We start from the raw sequence: 15,369 nt of genomic DNA on the forward strand, positions 1-15,369 counted from the left end.
CTGCTACTCTCTCCCTGAGCCCTCCCCCAATAAATATTTGGGGGTGACTTTCGGGTTTCGCTCTGCGCCGCCGTCTCTTTCTTTTCGATTCCATTCGCCTATAGCCCTCTTCGCACTGTTCCAGCGAATCCCAGGCGGGCTCCTGCACTCTCTCTGGGTCTTGCTGCCCAACTGTCTATTTCTTCCCACGTCGTATACTCCATGCCTCTGCTGTCCATAACTTCCTCCTTTCTCTGCTCCAGCTGTCGCTGCCTGTTAACACGCTGCTCGGTCCGTGTGTGGTGGGTGATTCTGTAACGCCGTTCTTCGTTTGTGGAAAGAGAGTCAGACCGAAATGCAGCGTAGTGGTTACTCATGTCTTTAATGAAGGAAAAAAGCGATACATGAAATAACTATACAAATATGAAAACAACAAACGGAACGTGAAACCTATTACAGCCTATCTGGTGAAACTACACAGAGACAGGAACAATCACCCACGAAATACACAGTGAAACCCAGGCTACCTAAATACGATTCCCCATCAGAGACAACAAGAATCACCTGACTCTGATTGAGAACCGCCTCAATCACACCCCTAATCAACCACAATCCCAATGCCTACAAAAAACCCAATAAGACAATACAATAACCCCATGTCACACCCTGGCCTGAACAAATAATTAAAGAAAACACAAAATACTAAGACCAAGGCGTGACATTATGACCATCAGAGTCATATAAGTCAGAGAGGCCTATCACGTACTTGCCCTTATATCAGTCATCAGTCAAAAAGAGGATGTCTTGTCCTGCTCCTGAAATCTGCTCCTGCATTCATCCCAGTCATCAGCAACAGGGCATTGGGGTATGTGCATGTCTGACATCAGTGTGTGTGCAATTACAATGTTACTTCAACATGGTCAACTTCAGAAAATGTTATAAAACATAAAAATACCATTGACAAGTAGTCTATGTGTAAGGGTGTGTGTGCTGGTGGCAGGGAAGTCAGGCGCAGGAGATTGAACTTGGTATAAACGGAGCTGTTTAATATGTGCTCAAAAACTCTGAAAACCAAAATATACTAAAAAAACAATTTGGTACAAAACTCGTCGCACACCAGAACATAACGTGCACAATGCTTACAAACAATCACCGACAAGGACATGAGGGGGAACAGAGGGTTAAATACACAACATGTAATGAATGGGATTGAAACCAGGTGTGATACAAGACAAGACAAAACCAAAGGAAAATGAAAAGAGGATCAGTGATGGCTAGAAGGTCGGCGAATTCGACCGCCGAATGCCGCCTGAACAAGAAGAGGGACAAACTTCGGCGGAAGTCGTGACACTATGGTGTAATAGAATGTTTTGCCTTGTGTGGAAGGGTTTTGTGGATTTTAACACTCTTATGTAGGTGTCATAACCAGCCATAAAATAACTACCATGGTAGGTTTTGTGAGTTTTGACACTTATGTAGCTGTCATAACCAGCCATAAAATAACGCAATACATAACACATCAAGTTATGACCATATTATGGTTATGTCAGCTGTTATGACGTATTGTGACATGGTTATGACCTTGTCTTAACATTTTACTACGCTAGGTATCAAGTAAAGTGTAAAAAAATAAAAAATAATTGCACCCATCTACACACAGTACCCCATTATGACAAAGTGAAACCGTGGTTCTCTCCAGACCTGTCTGCCCTTGACCAGCACAAAAACATCCTGTGGCAATCTGCATTAGCATCAAGTAGCCCCTGTGATATGCAACTTTTCAAGGAAGTTAGGAACCAATATACACAGGCAGTTAGGAAAGCTAAGGCTAGCTTTTTCAAGCAGAAATTTGCATCCTGTAGCACAAACTCCAAAAGGTTCTGGGACACTGTAAAGTCCATGGAGAATAAGAGCACCTCCTCCCAGCTGCCCACTGCACTGAGGCTAGGAAACACTGTCACCACTGATAAATCCACTATAATCTAGAATTTCAATAAGCATTTTTCTACGGCTGGCCATGCTTTCCACCTGGCTACCCCTACCCCGGTCAACAGCCCCGCACCCCCCACAGCAACTCGCCCAAGCCTCCCCATTTCTCCTTCACCCAAATCCAGATAGCTGATGTTCTGAAAGAGCTGCAAAATCTGGACCCCTACAAATCAGCAGGGCTAGACAATCTTGACCCACTCTTTCTAAAATGATCTGCCGAAATTGTTGCAACCCCTATTACTAGCGTGTTCAACCTCTCTTTCGTATCGTCTGAGATTTCCAAAGATTGGAAAGCAGCCGTGGTCATCCCCCTCTTCAAAGGGGGGGACACTCTTGACACAAACTGCTGCAGACCTATATCTATCCTACCCTGCCTTTCTAAGGTCTTCGAAAGCCAAGTTAACAAACAGTTCACCGACCATTTCGAATCCCACCGTACCTTCTCCTCTATGGAGTCTGGTTTCCGAGCTGGTCATGGGTACACCTCAGCCATGCTCAAGGTCCTAAACGATATCATAACCACCATCGATAAGACACTATAGGCCAAGGCTTTCAACTGTCAATCACCACATTCTTATCGGCAGACTCAACAGCCTTGGTTTCTCAAATGATTGCCTCGCCTCGTTCACCAACTACTTCTCTGATAGAGTTCATTGTGTCAAATCAGAGGGCCTGCTGTCTGGACCTCTGGCAGTCTCTATGGGGGTGCCACAGGGTTCAATTCTCGGGCCGTCTCTCTTCTCTGTATACACCAATGATGTTGCTCTTGCTGCTGGTGATTCTCTGATCCACGCAGACGACCACCTCTACGCAGACGACACCATTCTGTATACTTCTGGCCCTTCTTTGGACACTGTGTTAACTAACCTCCAGACGAGCTTAAATTCCATACAACTCTCCTTCCGTGGCCTCCAACTACTCTTAAATGCCAGTAAAACTAAATGCATGCTCTTCAACCGATCACTGCCCGCTCCTGCCCACCCGTCCAGCATCACTACTCTGGACTGTTCTGACGTAGAATATGTGGACAACTACAAATACCTAGGTGTCTGGTTAGACTGTAAACTCTCCTTCCAGACTCACATTAAGCATCTCCAATCCAAATTAAGTCTAGAATCGGCGTCCTATTTCGCAACAAAGCATCCTTCACTCATGCTGCCAAACATACCCTTGTAAAACTGATTGGATGCTTTCTATCGCAGTGCCATCCGTTTTGTCACCAAAGCCCCATATACCACCCACCACTGCGACCTGTACGCTCTTGTTGGCTGGCCCTCGCTTCATACTTGTCGCCAAACCCACTGGCTCCAGGTAATCTACAAGTCTTTGCTGGGTAAAGCCCCGCCTTATCTCAGCTCACTGGTCACCATAGCAGCACCCACCCGTAGCACGCTCCCCAGCAGGTATATCTCACTGGTCACCCCCAAAGCCAATTCCTCCTTTGGCCGCCTTTCCTTCTAGTTCTCTGCTGCCAATGACTGGAACGAACTGCAAAAATCACTGAAGCTGGAGACACATATCTCCCTCTCTAGCTTTAAGCACCAGTTGTCAGAGCAGCTCACATATCACTGCACCTGAACATAGCCCATCTGTAATTAGCCCATCCAACTACCTCATCCCCATACTGTATTTATTTATTTTGCTCCTTTGCACTCAGGTATCTCTACTTGCACATTCATCTTTTGCACATCTACCATTCCAGTGATTAAATGCTATATTATAATTACTTTGCCACCATGGCGTATTTATTGCCTTACCTCTTCTTGTCTTACCTCATTTGCACACAATGTATATAGACTTTTGTTTTTCTATTGTGTTATTGACTGTACGTTTGTTTATCCCATGTGTAACTCTGTACTGTTGCTTTTGTCGCACTGCTTTGCTTTATCTTGGCCAGGTCGCAGTTGTAAATGAGAACTTGCTCTCAACTAGCCTACCTGGTTAAATAAAGGTGAAATATATATATATTTTTTTAAATGGGCGAACCTGCCAGAGGAACAATAGTTTCTACAGCACTTCACCAATCTGAGATTTATGGAAGTGTGACCAGACGGAAGCCACTCCTGAGAAAAAAGGCACTGGACAGAATGCCTAGAGTTTTCAAAAAGGCATGTGAAAGACTCTGAGAGCATAAGACAAAAAATGATGAGTTCTGATGAGGCAAAAATGTAACTAGTTGACCTGAGTGCAAAGCGCTATGTCTGGAGAAAATTTGCCACAGGTCGTCACCTATCTATCACCATCCCTACCGTGAAGCATTGTGGTGGCAGCGTCATGCTATGGGGAAGCTTTTCAGCGGCAGAGACTGGTAAGGATAGAGAGAACAATGAATGGAACCAAATATAGGCAAATCCTCAATAAGAACCTGCTTCACAGTACAAGCGTACAGTACAAGCGATCTAAGACTCTACTTCCGGCGCCGACAGAGATGGCCACCTCGCTTCGCGTTCCTAGGAAACTGTTTTTTTACGTGTTATTTCTTACATTGGTACCCCAGGTCATCTTAGGTTTCATTACATACAGTCGAGAAGAACTACTGAATATAAGAGCAACTTCAACTCACCATCAGTACGACCAAGAATATGGCTTTACCAGAGCTTATCCTGTGTTCTGCCTTCCACCCAGGACAACGGAATGGATCCCAGCCTGCGACTCAAAACAACGACGTCGTAAAAGAGGCAAACGAAGCGGTCTTCTGGTCAGGCTCCGGAGACGGGCACATCGCGCGCCACTCCCTAGCATACTACTCGCCAATGTCCAGTCTCTTGACAACAAGGTTGATGAAATCCGAGCAAGGGTAGCATTCCAGAGGGACATCAGGGACTGTAACGTTCTTTGCTTCACGGAAACATGGCTCACTGGAGAGACGCTATCGGAGTCGGTGCAGCCAGCTGGTTTCTCCACGCATCGCGCCGACAGAAACAAACATCTTTCTGGTAAGAAGAGGGGCGGGGGCATATGCTTTATGGTTAACGAGACGTGGTGTGGTCACAACAACATACAGGAACTCAAGTCCTTCTGTTCACCTGATTTAGAATTCCTCACAATCAAATGTCGACCGCATTATCTACCAAGGGAATTCTCTTCGATTGTAATCAGAGCCGTATATATTCCCCCCCCAAGCAGACACATCGATGGCTCTGAACAAACTTTATTTGACTCTTTGCAAACTGGAATCCACATATCCTGAGGCTGCATTCATTGTAGCTGGGGATTTTAACAAGGCTAATCTGAAAACAAGACTCCCTAAATTGTATCAGCATATCGATTGTGCAACCAGGGCTGGTAAAACCTTGGATCATTGCTATTCTAACTTCCGCGATGCATATAAGGCCCTCCCCGCCCTCATTTTTGAAAAGCTGACCACGACTCCATTTAGTTGCTCCCTGCCTACAGACAGAAGCTAAAACAAGAAGCTCCCACGCTGAGGTCTGTTCAACGCTGGTCTGACCAATCTGATTCCACGCTCCAAGACTGCTTCCATCACGTGGACTGGGATATGTTTCGTATTGCGTCAAACAACAACATTGACGAATACGCTGATTCGGTGAGCGAGTTCATTAGAACGTGCGTTGAAGATGTCGTTTCCATAGCAACGATTAAAACATTCCCAAACCAGAAACCGTGGATTGATGGCAGCATTCGCGTGAAACTGAAAGCGCGAACCACTGCTTTTAATCAGGGCAAGGTGACCGGAAGCATGACCGAATACAAACAGTGTAGCTATTCCCTCCGCAAGGCAATCAAACAAGCTAAGCGTCAGTATAGAGCCAAAGTAGAATCGCAATTCAACGGCTCAGACACAAGAGAGGTATGTGGCAAGGTCTACAGTCAATCACGGATTACAAAAAGAAAACCAGCCCAGTCACGGACCAGGATGCCTTGCTCCCAGGCAGACTAAATAACTTTTTTGTCCGCTTTGAGGACCATACAGTGCCACTGACACGGCCCGCAACCAAAACATGCGGACTCTCCTTCACTGCAGCCGAGGTGAGTAAAACATTTAAACGTGTTATTCCTCGCAAGGCTGCAGGCCCAGACGGCATCCCCAGCCGCGCCCTCAGAGCATGCGCAGACCAGCTGGCTGGTGTGTTTCCAGACATATTCAATCAATCCCTATCCCAGTCTGCTGTTCCCACATGCTCCAAGAGGGCCACCATTGTTCCTGATCCCAAGAAAGCTAAGGTAACTGAGCTAAACGACTACCGCCCCGTAGCACTCACTTCCGTCATCATGAAGTGCTTTGAGAGACTAGTCAAGGACCATATCACCTCCACCCTACCTGACACCCTAGACCCACTCCAATTTGCTTACCGCCCAAATAGGTCCACAGACGATGCAATCTCAACCACACTGCACACTGCCCTAACCCATCTGGACAAGAGGAATACCTATGTGAGAATGCTGTTCATCGACTACAGCTCAACATTTAACACCATAGTACCCTCCAAACTCGTCATCAAGCTCGAGACCCTGGGTCTCGACCCCGCCCTGTGCAACTGGGTACTGGACTTCCTGACGGGCCGCCTCCAGGTGGTGAGGGTAGGTAACAACATCTCCACCCCGCTGATCCTCAACACTGGGGCCCCACAAGGGTGCTTTCTGAGCCCTCTCCTGTACTCCCTGTTCACCCACGACTGCGTGGCCACGCACGCCTCCAACTCAATCATCAAGTTTTGGACGACACAACAGTGGTAGGCTTGATTACCAACAACGACGAGACGGCCTACAGGGAGGAGGTGAGGGCCCTCGGAGTGTGGTGTCAGGAAAATAACCTCACACTCAACGTCAACAAAACTAAGGAGATGATTGTGGATTTCAGGAAACAGCAGAGTGAACACCCCCCTATCCACATCGATGGAACAGTAGTGGAGAGGGTAGTACGTTTTAAGTTCCTCGGCGTACACATCACAGACAAACTGAATTGTTCCACCCACACAGACAGCATCGTGAAGAAGGCACAGCAGAGCCTCTTCAACCTCAGGAGGCTGAAGCACCCACAATCTTCTACATATGCACAATCGAGAGCATCCTTTCGGGCTGTATCACCGCCTGGTACGGCAACTGCTCCGCCCACAACCGTAATGCTCTCCAGAGGGTAGTGAGGTCTGCACAACGCATCACAGGGGGCAAACTACCTGCTCTCCAGGACCCCTACACCACCCGATGTCACAGGAAGGCCATAAAGATCATCAATGACAACAACCACCCGAGCCACTACCTGTTCACCCCGCTATCATCCAGAAGGCGAGGTCAGTACAGGTGCATCAAAGCTGGGACCGAGAGACTGAAAAACAGCTTCTATCTCAAGGCCATCAGACTGTTAAACAGCCACCACTAACATTGAGTGGCTGCTGCCAACACACTGACTCAACTCCAGCCACTTTAATAATGGGAATTGATGGGAATTGATGTAAAATATATCACTAGCCACTTTAAACAATGCTACTTAATATAATGTTTACATACCCTACATTATTTATCTCATATGTATACGTATATACTGTACTCTATGTCATCTACTGCATCTTTATGTAATACATGTATCACTAGCCACTTTAACTATGCCACTTTGTTTACATACCCATCTCATATGTATATACTGTACTCGATACCATCTACTGCATCTTGCCTATGCCGCTCTGTACCATCACTCATTCATATATCTTTATGTACATATTCTTTATCCCTTTACACTTGTGTGTATAGGGTAATAGTTTTGGAATTGTTAGCTAGATTACTCGTTGGTTATTACTGCATTGTCGGAACTGGAAGCACAAGCATTTCGCTACACTCGCAATAACATCTGCTAACCATGTGTATGTGACAAATAAAATGTCATTTGATTTGAAGACTGGGGTCACCATCCGAAGCCTAATTAATAACTTCACCATGCTCAAAGGGATATTCAGCATCGTTGCCCATCTTTGTGAGGTTTTGAAAAACCTCCCTAGTCTTTGTGCTTGAATTTGTTCTTGAAATTCACTACTCGATTGAGGGACCTTACCGATAATTGTATGTGTGGGGTACAGAGATGGGGTTGTCATAAAATGTTAACCACTATTATTGACCACGGAATTAGTCCATCTAACTTATTATGTGATTTGTTAAGCACATTTTTACTCCTGAAATGATTTAGACATGCCATAACAAATGGGTTGAATACTTATTGACTCGAGACATTTCAGCTTTTCATTTTTTATTATTTAAAAATTAATTCTACAAACAAAAGTCCACTTTGACATTATGGGGTATTGTGTGTAGATCCGTGACACAAAATGTAAATTTAATCCATTTTAAATTCAGGCTGTAACAATTTTTGGGGGAAAAGTAAAGGGGTGTGAATACTTTCTGAAGGTAATGAATCTGCTCCTGGTAGCTAGCAACAGATCTTCTTGTTGTAACTAGCTAGCTAACTAGCAAGTTAGCTACATTACTATGGTTCCTGTACTCTAAGTTAGGAGTCATTTTACAGCTTGCGTTGATGGTATCACATTTCTATCACTCAACAGTTCGATTGCAGCTTGTCGGACGGAGATCTCTTTCGAGTTGTCACCACCAGCTGTCACCGCCACCTGCCTTAGATACAGATTATGTGATTGGCAGACGTAATCAGCAGAGATAGTTCACGGGTTTTGATTGGTTTATAGTTTAGTACTCGGCGGTGTTTGCCTGTTCAGCTAGCGAACATAAAAGTAAGTATTTTGAAAACATTTTACAAGAATTTATATTGCCAACAAACGGAAATGTGTTCAGAATAAATAAATATACACAATATGTATTATAAAAACAACAGCAAAAAACCATCTCCTCCCTCGACAGAGATCGATCATCTCGAAAACTAAACCGGCCCACCACCTAGAAGGAAAGCTGTTTATGCACAGAGACTAATGGGAGATGTCCTGAAAGGAATTATACATAAGTAGGGAATGAAGAAAGAGAGGGAAGGATGGGAGGGAGAGGGAGGGAGGAGAGTTAGGGATGGAGATATGATGCTGGGAGGGAGGGAGGGAGGGAGGGAGGGAGGGAGGGAGGGAGGGAGGGAGGGAGGGAGGGAGGGAGGGAGGGGGAGAGAGAGAAACAGAGGTGGAGAGAGAGAGACTGGGAGGGATGGGGAGAAAGAGATGGGAGATGGGAGATGTGATGAAGGCAGATGAGCCTCAGACTGTTCTCACTCAGACAGCCAACATCCATCTTACCTCGGTTGCAAGGACGTCTGTCTGAGGAACCAGACAAGAGGGCGACGGTCGCAGAACACACACAAATACACACAGACACTCTTAAGGCCTCTATGTGAGGCTGGACTAGGTGATGCACCAGCCCATCACCAGCACGGCCTGTATGTGTGTGTGTGTGTGTTTTGTGTGTGTGTGCACTTGCCTGCAAGTGTATGTGTGTCTCCGTGCACATAAAGTGCAGCCCCAGCACAATCCCCTGACAGCCAGGCTGGCGACAGAGGGTCCCATATCTGACACCTGAGAGCTCAGAAGGAGAGCAGGAGTCTGAGGTCCACTCTGGCCATCTCTGGGGAGGGGAGGGGAGGGGCCAGCCTGGTCCTCCAGCTCCGCTCTGTATGCTGATCAATCAAACAGTGACAGGATGGTTATTACAGTGGAGATGTTCAAATGGAAAGAGATTGTCTGTACCCTTATAGGCCAAGTATTAATGAAAATGCTAGATATGTCAAATAATACAAATGTTAACTTTACCTCTGTTTGTAGAGGCTGTATGTAAGCAGCCTGTTTGCCTAGGACTATGTGGCGTGTGTGCATAGTCATATTATTTAGTGTGTACGCCTGTGTGTGTGTGTGTGTGTGTGTGTGTGTGTGTGTGTGTGTGTGTGTGTGTGTGTGTGTGTGTGTGCGTGTGCGTGTGCGTGTATATGCGTGTGTGTGGTGGTAAGGATGAGCTGTCTGGGGGTTGTGACCTCTGAGTGAGAGATTAACCTGCCGCATTAATCTGCGATTAGTCAGAGAAGAGACTGAGATCCTATTGGGCTAGCATTAGTTTACTGTGAGCGTACAGTACACTCCCCTATGTACTTATTTGGACAGTGTAGCTAAATCTTTTAATTTGTCTCTATACTCCAGCATTTTGGATGTTTTATGAGGCAACAGTACAGAATGTCACCTTTTATTTGAGTGTATTTTCATACACATGTTTCACTGTTTTGGATATGAAATAACTTTATGTATCTATTCCCCCATTTGAAGGTGTCATAAACAAAAGTTTAGTATGTGGTCCCATATTCATAGCACGCAATGACTACATCAAGCTTGTGACTCTACAAATGTGTTGGATGCATTTGCAGTTTGTTGTGGTTGTGTATCGGATTATGTTGTGCCCAATAGAAATTAATGGTAAATAATGTATTGAGTCATTTTATTGTACATAACAATAGAATATGTTTCTGAACACTATATTAATGTGGATTCTACCATGATTACGGATAATCATGAATGAATCGTGAATAATGATGAGTGAGAAAGTTACAGAGCCATAAATATCATTCCCCCCCAAAAATGCTAACCTCCCCTGTTATTGTAATGGTGAGAGGTTAGCATGTTTTGGGGGCATGATCTTTTGTGTATTGTGTAACTTTCTCACTCATCATTATTCACGATTCGTTCATGATCATCTGTAATCATGTTAGCGTCCATATTCTGTACTGTCGACCTCATATGAAATATTTGTTCTCAAATCCACAATGCAGGAGTATAGAGCCAAAAATAAATGTTTTAACTTCACTGCCCAAATAAATATGTAGGAGTGTAGCTGCCTCTATCCACACTGTTGTGATGGAATTAGCTGTTAGCATGGCTACCCCACGCAAAAGGCCACCTTGGTGCCACTTCTATTATTAGCTTTGTGTTTGTTACTGTATCCCAGCCTCATCCCCACAGGAGGCCTTTTGCCTCTTGGTCATCCATCATTGTAAATAAGAATGTTCTTAATTGACTTGCCTAGTTAAATAAAGGTTAAATAAATATATAAAATGAATATCTGTTGCTGTGGCTGCATTACTAGCTGCAGTTAGCAATTAGCTGTTAGCCGACAGCTGTTAGCCGATAGTTGCTTGCAGTTGCTGTATCTGGGATTACCCAGCTGCAGTTCGCTGTTAGCCGTTAGCCATGGCTGTGGATTACCTGCAGACTGTTCACTTCCCTGCTGGAGAGTCATTAGATTATGGTTATGCTGCCCTACAAAGACTAGAGCTAACCCTAATCCCATTCCTCACAGGAAAGAACTAACGTTAGCTCTGAGGTAGAGGATGTGCCACTGTCAAGATCAACTGGCAACGCTATGGTAGCCTCAACATAACTTAAAATGATTAAAAAAAGTTACCTAAAAGGTTAGGTCTTCATAGAACAAATATATTTATTGGTAATTAACTGTTTCAAAAAGGTAGCCTATTCATCTGACTGACTCATTTGCTAGTTATTTATAGGCTTCCTCAGACATATGCCTACAAGGGGAAGTGGATAGACATAAGGCACAGAGCATTATGAGGTGTTTCACATGTTGGTGTTGTACTATGCAGACCAGTGGATATTTATGGTTACCAAACTAGTTCTCGGTTCCTCTCTAGTGGCAGCAGTCAGTCAATCATTCACCTGTCTCAGATCATGTCCGTCCTTTCCTGAAGCTGTCTCTGTGACATTCAACAAACACATTAGTGTCCCTCAAAATGACAACACCGACAGACATTTACACCTCTCGCTCATAATGCTCACTGCTTACATATTTGCATGAAGAAATATTTCCGCCAACTCCTTTTCTGAATTCCGGAGAGGGGCGAGTTTGGAGTTGTTCTCGGGTTGATTTCAAGGTGTGACCGAGGATGATTCTTTTTTTAAATGATGCTTTATGTATTATTTCTTTCAACAAGTCATGGCATAACATGTAGGCTAGTGATTACTACCCTACAGTACAGCAGAATGTCAACAATGTTTGGTTATTGTTGGCAGAGGATACTAAAGGTCGTAGAAAGATGCAGGATCTTGCTTGTTTTCCCTTAAATTTAAAAAAAAGTATAGTTTCTGGCAAATAAATACAAAGTTATCGGATTGGATTCTATTGAATATTAACTGTTTTACAATAGAGAAGTATTTAATATCACTCATTCAGGGCTTGAATTTGAAACAGCCATGTGACCTTATTCATATATGTACCACAACGAAACGGCCTTTTGGGTTTAGGGGGAGGGGTAGACTATATGGAGAGAGCAAGAGACTGCATGACTAAGACAAGTGTGCAGCCAAAGTTTTAGTTCCTGCATATCTTGATTTTGCAGTCTGCAGCCAAGTTAGCCAACAGTGATGCTACTCTCTCTTCATTTCCTTCTGACACATTTGCTACTGAGCGATAGAGCTGTAGATACAGCTCAGAGACTGTATAAAGCATTAAAGTGAGGGGATAACTCTCCTCCTGTTTCTCTCTCTGCTGCTTGTCACAAATCTATCACTGTCGTCTCTAAAGTGAAATCGAGAGGGTTGTGAAAAGGTATAACTTGGGACAAATAAGGGAGAGAAGGCTGTTAAGGATGTATTTGTTTGGAGTGGAGGGGAAAGGGAGAAGAGAGTAGAGGAGCGGAGAAGGAGAAGGAGACGGAGAAGGAGAAGGAGAAGGAGAGAAGTTATAACTTGGATGTGAAGGTACAAAAGAGAGGTAGAGAAAAATGATGTCAATTAACTTGGATGTGAAGGGAATATGGGGACAGAGAGAGTTGGCCAGGGTTCTGTATTAGTTGGGAGTGTCCCTCCACTGACTGTCCCCCTCTCTGATCTCAGACGTACGAAATGTTGAGCAGGCCAGGCAGGGCTGGGTGTGGAGAATGTTGGGCCAGTCAGGCCGGGCAGGACTATGGAATGCTGTTAGCACTGAGTAAATCAACAAAGCATTGCTCCCTGGGAAATCTGCTGTCACACGTCAGGGAAAGCAACAAATGCAGCGTGTCAACAGTGACGGATTGCTTCCAGTGTGAGGCAGGCTGTAACTCACAAGCAAAACATATTCTGTACACTCACATAAACACACACTCACCCGTTCTCTGCTCTCTCTCCCACTTCTCTGTAAGTTCTCTATTTCCCTGTAGCTGCGTGAGGCAGAGTGCTAGTTCTCTTTTTTTAATTCTCCTTTGTTGAGAGAGAGAGAGCGAGAGAGAGAGCAGTCCTACTACTGCATTATTAACTGATGTTGCTATAGGGCTATTTATAGTGTGTGTGTGTCTGACACTAAGCTTTGCCTCCTTAAATGAGATGATATTAATGATGAAATCACTTTGCAACATGAAAGTAAACTTTTCAAACTAGTAAAACCCTGAAACAGATAAGTGTTCCGTTTTCAAAGGGTACGGAGGAAAATGTTTATTTTACCTACTTATGATGTTATAATATTTTACATTAGGTGATTCATTGGTTCACATTTACAGTGAAATGTAAAAAGTCATTTTGCTAATGCCAAAGCTGAACTTCAATAGAACAGTGCTGACTTAACCGGTCTCTTTTGTGGAGGAAAAGTGCGAAGGGAGGATATCACAGCGTACAAACCTTGGGTGAAGAACTGTTTCACATTGCACTTTTCACACAGTGAAATGCTGCATCAGACCTCCGTGTGTCAATGATGGTCCTCTGTAGGCCTGTGCGCCCCCCCCCTCTCTCTCTCTCGCTCTCGCTCTCGCTCTCTCGCTCTCTCGCTCACTCTTTCTCTGTTTGTGTCTCCCCCTGTCTCTGATGCATTGGCCTTTGGCCAGGATACTGTCTATCTAGCATGTTAGATCCCACCCACTTCTGCAAGTCAGAAATGTGAGCTGGCTGCGTTTTTTTCTCCTTCCTCCCCGCTAGCTAAGTGTCTGTGGGGCTGTCTGTGTGTCTGAGAGAGAGCAAGAGAGAGTTTGTGTGTGTATATGTACATACGTGCCTGTGTGTGTGTTTGTATGCGCGATTGGAGCTTCAGGGGCAGTGCAATGGATCACTAGTGAATAAAAACAGAGGCATAAATAACAGCACCACACGACAGAGGTGAGGAGTCCCTGTTTCTACCCCTCTCATTCTCTGACTCTTTCCTTTTCCCTCACTCTCTTCTCTTCCCCTTCCTCCTCTCCCTTCCCTTTCTCTCTCCCTCCTTTCCTCCCTCCCTCCATCCTGTCATCTGTGGAGCCAGTTGGAGCTGGTAGCAGGTACAGCAGGAGGCAGGAACCCATTACTATGGCGCAAGCTCTCTGATTGGCTGAGCCGGGGAGACCGGGAGACTGCTTCTAAATAATAGATGTGCATTGTGCCGACACTGGACAGGAAGGAGAGAGAGAGAGAGAGAGAGAGAGAGAGAGCGAGAGAGAGAGAGAAAAAACAGAGGCAGAAGGAAGGGGGAGAGACAACAGGGAGAAAGAGAGAGAGAGAGAGAGAGAGAGAGAAAAGGGAGAAAGAGAGATCGAGAAGGGGAGGGGAAACAGAGAGGCAGGGGAAGAGGGAGAGAGACAGCAGGGAGAGAAAAAGCAAAAACAGAGTGAAAGATAAAAGAAAGGGCAGAGGAAAGAGAGTTAAAACAAGGGAGAAATAAAATAAGCTTGAGCGTTGCCATTGGCCTCTGTGGGAGCTTAGCTGTGTTCTGACATCAGAGCCTTCTCTCACTCCCTGTGCCATGACGACAATGAGATGAGACACACTGGGACTTTTCTTGACTCTGGGTAAGTCTGAGAGCGGTGTGTGAATGTGAGTCCGTGTCCGAATACCCGTATTGAGTATGCTAAAATGCCAGGATGTCATACTAATTTAGCCTTTTCATCTAGTACAATTCGCTGCACACTATTGAGGAAGAGAATTGTCTTTCGAGACCCACGTGTCTGACAACAGCTGATAATCAGCTGAGGGGACACTACCAAAATGAACGAATGGCGGGAATCAACGCAGTTGCGCATTAGATGATGCATTCTCAGTAGGATAAGCCTAGTATGTTGATATTTGTAGCTTACTGCATCGTTGTTACTAAACAGTATGTTCTAAATTGTATGTAGTACGATTAGTAGGGTCATTCCATGAAATTAGTCCCTTTGATATTTTAAGTGGAAATTATGCACAAATATTGCATTTTTTGAAAGCATGTTATATTAAATGAAGCGCCCTTTAATATTGACCACATGGAAAATTCTATACATCTGATTTTGAATATGAATAACGACTTGCCAAGGTGCCAAAGTTCAGCATTTTGACATGTCCCTTTGTGCAACCTCTGTGACTTCTAGGAACCCACTTAACCCCAAAGTTTCACCATCATTGTAAAACCCTAGTTATTTTGTTGCTTTGACACTCATTTCGGAAGACTATTATTTATTTCATGTTATTCATCATACATTTTAAGGTATAAAAAAAACAACCTGTCCCTCATTTTAAGGTCAACCCTGTT

General features: G+C 44.6%; 1 protein-coding gene across 7 annotated transcripts in view; it reads left to right on the forward strand.

The window, feature by feature from the left end:
* The window catches only part of LOC118361163 (zinc finger MIZ domain-containing protein 1), a 241,955-nt gene that overhangs the window by 196,354 nt on the left and 30,232 nt on the right, over nucleotides 1-15,369 (forward strand). Inside the window, exon 1 of one of the 7 annotated variants that reach the window (XM_052475041.1) lies at nucleotides 13,823-13,988. The exons of 5 other annotated variants lie outside the window; for them this stretch is intronic. The gene's annotated coding sequence lies outside the window, so the exon portion shown is untranslated. Of the gene's footprint in view, nucleotides 1-13,822; nucleotides 13,989-14,142; nucleotides 14,654-15,369 lie in introns of those variants that run through there. One more of the 7 variants, XM_052475036.1, reaches the window with a different exon arrangement.

The sequence above is a fragment of the Oncorhynchus keta genome, chromosome 2 (assembly GCF_023373465.1).
Source record: "Oncorhynchus keta strain PuntledgeMale-10-30-2019 chromosome 2, Oket_V2, whole genome shotgun sequence".
Lineage (NCBI taxonomy): Eukaryota > Metazoa > Chordata > Actinopteri > Salmoniformes > Salmonidae > Oncorhynchus > Oncorhynchus keta.